The sequence below is a fragment of the Palaemon carinicauda genome, chromosome 6 (genome assembly GCF_036898095.1).
Source record: "Palaemon carinicauda isolate YSFRI2023 chromosome 6, ASM3689809v2, whole genome shotgun sequence".
Taxonomy (NCBI): Eukaryota; Metazoa; Arthropoda; class Malacostraca; order Decapoda; family Palaemonidae; genus Palaemon; species Palaemon carinicauda.
Window position 1 is genome coordinate 163,893,766 of NC_090730.1, and position 7,490 is coordinate 163,901,255.

The following is a 7,490-nucleotide window of genomic DNA, read 5'->3' on the forward strand; positions in this document are numbered from 1 at the left end:
TTACGCCCAGGACTGGCCTCCATTCTCCCGAGCTCTTGGGAACCAGGAATAGCCTGTTGTAGAAGCCTGGTGATTCTAAGTCCCCCCCCCTCTCTATCGCCTCCTTCTCCAGCAAGAGGGACATTTTGAGTTGCATGGCCTGCCTCTTTACTTCTTCCTTGTATTTGGGAGAAAGATCCACCACGTTTGAAATCAACGGGGGTTTTGAGATGAAAGGGTTTTTGTAACCCTTCTTTAAAACTTGGACAGACCATGGGTCTGCTCCCTTTTCCTCCCAGGTCTGAAGGTACAGACAGTCAGACTCTGCTCCTGCCTGACCTAGAACCTCTTCTTGCTCTGGTCCTTCTACTATCAGGTCTGAAGCTACTTCTGCCGACTGTCTTTCCTCGAAAAAAACTTTGTCGTTTGTGGAAAAGTAGAATCATCCTTGAACCCACGAGTAGAAAAGGACGTTGGAAGGACCTTCCTTGCCGACTTAGCGACCAGATCATGAGTAGCCTTTTGAGTGAGGGCAGAAGCTACCTCCTTTACCAGTTCCTGAGGGAAAAGAGAAGGAGAAAGAGGAGCATAGAGCAACCCTGACCTCTGGAATGGAGAGACCCCCACAGAGATAAAAGAGCACATGGTCTCTCGCTTCTTGACCACCCCTGCTGTGAATAAGGCTGCCAATTCATTTGAACCGTCTCTTACAGCTTTGTCCATGCAGGACATAATATGAATAAGATTAGGAGTCTCAGGGTCCTTTAGAGCAGAGACTTTCTTTCCCAAGGTACCCATAGACCAGTCAAGAAAATTAAAAACCTCAAAGGCTCTATATATACCTTTAAGAAGATGGTCGAATTCAGTTATGGACCAGAAGGTCTTAGTTCTCCTCATAGGAAAGCGTCGAGAAGAGTCCACCAAACTTGAGAAGTCGCCCTGAGCAGAGGCAGGAACTCCCAAACCTAAGACACCTCCTGTTTCATACCAAATACTGGACTTGGAAGCTAACTTGGCTGGTGGAAAAGAGAATTTTGTCTTTCCTACAACTCTCTTAGACTGCATCCAGTTCTCCATTAATTTTAATGCTCTCTTAGAAGAGCGTGAGAGAACCATCTTAGTGAACCTTGATGTTTTTGAAGATAAACCAACTGTAAACACCGATGGAGGGGAGTGAGGAGCTAAAGAAGTAAAATTGTCAGGAAATAATTCTGAGAAAATCAGCATAATTTTCCTGAAATCAACAGTGTGTTGTGTTCTTTTATTTCCTTCATCCTCAGAGGCAATGTCCAATGGTTCATCCAAGGATGAATGATCATCATGATCCTCTTCAGAAATAATAGCAGCAGGAGTAATCGCTTCTAGTTCTGAAAAGCGCCGCTCGCACATGCGGGCATCAGGCGCGCGCGATGTGTGCGATCAAGTGGCTCAGCTTGTTTACTTGCTTGGCGCTCATTAACGTTGCGCTTGGCGTCACGTTCGTGCGCATGCTGAACTGAAATAGACTGACGTTTGGCGTCATGGTCCGCTTGACAGGAGACGTCACGGTCTCTTTGTTTTAAGTCACGCTTTACTAGGCGCGTCGCGTCACGTTCAGGCGCCTGGCGCGTGAGTTCGCGCTCAGCTGCTTGGCGCTTGTCATCATGCTTAGAATGATGACCCCCGACGTCACGCTCATTCGCTTGACGTTTACTTTCAACAGAAACGGGTACTGCAAGAGTACTAGCAGACTTAAAAGCGGCACTTCTATCACACCGATCAACATCGCTTGTAAAGTTAAGCCGCCTGTGCGACATCGCGTCACGATCGGAATCGTGATGAACCAACGCTTTGCCGACTGCGGGCTGATAAGAATGCATGAAAGTAGATACAGTAGTTGTTGTTTCATATCAAGCAGCATAGACCACTTAGGATCCTGCTTAGGCCGCCTGTGCGACATCGTTTGTGAAACAGCGGTCAAGACTTCCAAAGCGAATTCTCGCTCTTCGTCGCTCTCATAACGCTCCTCATAAGCGGGAGATTGAATCCAGTCCGATGGAAGCGGTGGTGCATGCACCGTAACCTCAGACTCAGGAATAATTTCTGATTCAGTCTGAATCATTCTGTCAATATCTGACGTCTTGTTAGACCGCTTAGGAGGAGAGCATTCAGTATGCAGCTGAAAGCTCTCTGACGAGTCCCAATGACTACAACCAGGCCTTTGCGGTGAAGGATCGCGACCTTACGCACCTTCATCCGCCTTTCTTTTAAGGGGTCTGGAAGCTTGACGCCAGCCCTTTCCTTGTTTAGTCTCATCCGAGGATGAGGATAAAAAACTAACCTCACCTTTCCCATGGTGAGGGGGAGCGATCTGAGAAATAGATTCAACAGGAACGCTCGAAGGTACGTCTGCGCTTAATGACGCCTCTCGTTCCCTTTCGCCGATCAACTTTACTTCTCCCATGGGTCCGGGAGCTTGCAAGAGGTCTAAGGCTAGGTGAACGACAAGAACGCACAGACGCACCCTCCATATCACTAATAATATTACCACTTTTGAGCAGATTCACATCAGACAAAATTTGGTCTCTGTCCGCTGCCAGCGATTCCACTCTCGAACCAAGAGCCTGGATGGCTATCATCATATCCTTCATTGTTGGTTCAGATTGAATAGGATTAGGTTCAGGATCTACCACTATCGGGGAATTAGGTTCAATGACATTTGAAAATGATACATCCCTTGAACGGGAGGAACTACGTCTAACTCTATCCCTTTCCAATTTACGAGAGTAGCGATCATAAGCTAACCATTGACTCTCGGATAATTCAAAACACTCTTGACATCTATCCTCAAAATGACATATTTTACCTCGACATTTAATGCAAATTGAATGGGGATCCACCGGGGCTTTTGCAAGCCGAGTCTTACACCCTTTAATGCACTTCCTATATGAAGGGGAGGGGTCAGCCATTTTGAAAATGTAAATAGAGAGATCAATTCAAGCAAGGATCAAAATTAATTCAAATTACTTCAAATCAGTAGATATCCAAGAGAATCCGTAAGCTAGTCCAATAAATGCGAAAGTCAAAACCAATAAACAATTGTACATCACCAAGAACACTGTTAATTCCTGATAAACGGCGAGTGAATTTCCAAAGTTCTTGCCAATATGGCGGCAGAAAGAAATCTGAGACTAGGAGGGATAGTTCGGCCTAGCTCCATGGTGGCGCTAGTGTATACCTGGCATATAGATGCGATGGGCGCGAGTTTTGAATTTTCTGCCGGTCAGAAAGAATAAAGCTATTATATATAACCAGCAGGTAAGTTTAAATGTTTAAAAAACCCTGACTTTCCACTGTGGAACCCAATTATTGTAGTTATTAAGAAGGGCCATGTATCTCTACATCTGATTATTTATGGCAGAAATAAAGGTCAAATTCATTGAAAACATAAGATTTAACTTTACCGTTATCCCATTAGGGTAATACATGTTACTTTAATAAATAGCGAAACTGAAATTCGCAATAAGAAATGGACGAGTGCTGGCTAGTTTGGTATTTTTCTCTACATGTTTAATTGGGGCTGGAGCATAATAACTTACGTATCAGTCGTTTAAAATGTGAAGTATATATCTCACTCTAAGTCCAGTGTTTACATCTGGGAGACCGATGTCGAGTTACTGCGGCAACTGCGCAGGCGTTTCTTGCATTCGCTTTGGCCAGCTTTTCTGTTTTTCATCTGACGTAATCATTATATACCTGGCTTTTTTAACCAATTAGGAGCTTCCAGGTATTTATGCACAAGATCCAAGATTTTGTTCTACTACAGCCATTTTTTCTTTTACCTTCCCTTCAGTTCGAGTTAAAACAACATCATATAAAGGCGTCTCCAAGAGGGAACTTACGGGAAGTACAATCTACAGTATTTCGAAATTTAGTGTAATTTCATCTATGTAGGCTATCAATTAGGATAGAAATACTCTCTGTTCAGTGTATAGCTATTGTTACCCATGTGAAAGTAAAAAAATAACCCCGAAATAATGACCCACAAGGATTGAGAGCGCAGCTCAGCATTATTGCTTGCCAGTGCATACGAAGGTTGCAGTTTTTCTTTTTCCGCAAGCATAGCAAGCGCACAGCAGAGCAAAAACTATTAAAAGGATGTGAAGTGAATCCTAGATTATTAATCTTTAATTTTCAGGCCCTTACATGAACCATATATTTTTCGAGCTGGTTATCTAATGTTTATTTTGCATTTCTGATCATTATTATTGCTGCAAATCACTCATTTATGACATTCCCCACCCAAAAATACACCGGTTTCCCACTGGGGTCCCCCAGAATTGTCCTTATATAAGGAGATCCAAACACTTATGAAAGGGTCATTTGCCTCAATAATCCTAGTCAGAAATGCATAAAACACAAGATAGCGAGTAGGAAAAATACATGGTTCATGAATTTGGCTGGAAATTTAAGTATCACTTATTTACCTACCATTATTTATGGATTCCCCAGTAAATTTTCCCAATCCAAAAACCCCAGTTCCTACTGGGTGGTCTTAATTTCCGTACGATATATTATGTTATCTCTATTTATTAGCGACAAAAATTACGGACATTCTCAGAGAAAACGGGTTTTCCAATATAAAACATTTCATATTAGGCAAAGCTTTTCCCGTTCTAAACTAAGAGCCTTTGTATATCAGCGACCAGTTCCTCCTGCACGCATAGAAAATGGATACCAACTAACCTAAACTTAGCACCCCTAATTGAACCTACAAGCCGTGTTCTAACCTACTTACACTGTCTTATTCTTAGTAGCCTGTCATCATACATAGAGATGGCTGCATCATATGTACACCCACAAGGCTATAATAAATACCGTTAAATTACGGGGAGCTTTTGTATATCAGCGGCCAGTTCTTCACTCATTCATTAAAAATGGACACCAACTAACCTAAACTTTCCCCCTTAACCTAACCTACAACCCGTGTCCTTACTTACTTATCTAACCGGGGGGGGGGGGGCTAATGCCCCCCTGCGACCCCCCTTACACTGTCGTATTCTAAGTTATCCATATTGATATATACAGGTGGGCGCTATCATATATACACCCAAATTACGGTCTATACCAATAATTTGACATCATGTTGACATCATGTCTGGCCTAGTGTAAGTTTGGGTTTTCCTACCGGAGTACCCCCATCAAACAGGAAACTCCTCAGGGATGCCGTCACTTCTCGATTAAGTCTACAACAGTTCAATAACATTTAATTTAAATTGCCCTACGTCCTTGGTCTACACCAATTGAATACAGGCATAAATAAACAATAATGTGAAATAAGGACCATAAAAAATACCTGATAAACATTACCTTACCCTATAACCAACAAGGCGACAGGACTAGTGCTGCTCAGCGATGTAAACACGGCGTCCGATTCCTCAGGCGAGAATAAGCATGTGTTCGGGATCTATCTTTATAAGGAATTTTGAAAAATTAAGCATTTAAGACATATATATCTAAGTTTTAGATTATTTCAGATTTATATTTTATCTATATAAATATGCATTAATTGTATTACAGTTGTTAAATCTAAGACAAAGTCAATTCCATGTTGAAACTAATTTTATTTGCAAACTTGGTGCTTTCCTAAAAAATATTTTTCATGACATTTCTTTTATCCTTTTTTTTTGGTGGGGTATTATGTATACATTGCCTTGTTGTAGTATCTACGGTCTTTCAACTTACATTTAATACTCTCGACAAACTACTAAGTCTAATAAAAGACATTATATGGTGGGGAATTCTTTTGGAGTTCTTTGTTTAAATAATATACCAAAATACTCGCCTGCATAAGAAGTATTGATATGTTGTTTATAATTACCAGCTAAAATTACAACGCTAATTGGAATAGCAGGATATTATATGCCCAAGGGCTCCAACAGGGAAAATAGCCCAGCAAGGTTATACATAAAATATATAAATCAAAGCATTGAATACAGTATTGTATACCTCCGCTGAGGCAGGTTATTTCTCGACCTTGACCTTCGACTTCAACATGTATTAATTGGCGTGGATTTTCATACACTCAAATATGAACCACGTTTGAAGCTTCTGTGCCAAATATGTCCAATCTTATGGTTGATTACGTGAATTGAGCATTTTGCTTGACCTTGACCTTCCAAAATTTAATAATTTCCAGCTTTTTACATAGCAGTTTATTCCTGCAAGTTTCATTACGAATAAACTTGTGAGAGAGAGAGAGAGAGAGAGAGAGAGAGAGAGAGAGAGAGAGAGAGAGAGAGAGAGAGAGAGAGAGAGAGAGAGAGAGAGAGAGCTGTTCACACACACACACACACACACAAAATAATGGGAGTGAAAACATAACGCCCTTCCAACTTCGTTGGCATTGATTTCATGTTTATGTTTAAAAATGCTACTATTCGCTTGAATTTATTTTTCTTACTTTCAGTTTTCATAAGATTTTAAAGGTATCGAGCTTACATGAGAATGATTTTCCACTGGGGTTACCTATAGAAAGGTCAGCAACGCCAATTAAACGTTAATGTGTTCAGACATATATTACTGAAGCATATTTTAATTAGCATTTCACCATACTTGATCATATGTTTATCATTTGATTGTCAGTCAATTAGCATTTCACGGTTCACCATAATTTACTCTTCAACATCTGTTTTCGTTATAGTCTCTCTAATAAGGTTCGTTCAACAACATCCTTTCACACTTGTTTGGTATGAGCGTGAATAGAGCATTTTGGAAAATAACATTTACAAACGTTTTCCCAAATCAAAATTTCTTTGTATTTACGTCCCATTGTATGAATCGTTTCCCAATCTATCTATATAGAAAACGTTTTTAAAATATTTAAGATAATCCAACAATAAATAAACTGTTTTGTTCGGCGTAACAAACGTGTTGAACGCACCCGTGTTTGCTGACTATCATACGAAAAAGAAGAAAATGACAAAGAAAATAGTAGTATAATTTTATTTAGTGAAATATAGAAAAAGACGAAAGAAATATTATACAAAGTGCGGAGAAATGACAAAATATCATGAAAGATAGTCAATCTGAAATCAATAGCAAGAGACTCATTAGCTATGGTAAGAAGCTCTAATACGAGAAGGACACTCGAAAATCAAACCATTGTTCTCTAGACTTGGGTAGTGCCATAGCCTCTGTACCATGCTCTTCCACTGTCTTGGCTTAGAGTTCTCTTGCTTGAGGGTACACTCGGGCACACTATTTTATTTAATTTCTCTTCCTTTTGTTTTGTTAAAGTTTATATAGGTTATATGGGGGATATTTATTTTAATGTTATTACTCTTAAAATATTTCATTTTTCCTTGTTTCCTTTCCTCACTGGACTATTTTCCCTGTTGGAGACCCTGAGGCTTATAGCAGCATCCCGCTTTTCCAACTGGGGTTGTAACTCAGCAAGTAATAATAATAATAATAATAATAATAATAATAATAATAATAATAATAATAATACTAGAGGCGCCGTTGCAAAG

General features: G+C 40.2%; 1 protein-coding gene across 3 annotated transcripts in view; it reads right to left on the minus strand.

Moving 5' to 3' along the window:
• Positions 1 to 5,398, minus strand: part of LOC137642776 (uncharacterized) — a 29,075-nt gene extending 23,677 nt beyond the window's left edge. The window contains exon 1 of one of the 3 annotated variants that reach the window (XM_068375625.1): positions 5,334 to 5,398. The gene's annotated coding sequence lies outside the window, so the exon portion shown is untranslated. Of the gene's footprint in view, positions 1 to 5,314 lie in introns of all 3 variants that reach the window. The other 2 variants (XM_068375624.1, XM_068375626.1) reach the window with 2 other exon arrangements.
• Positions 5,399 to 7,490: the final 2,092 nt, after the last annotated feature.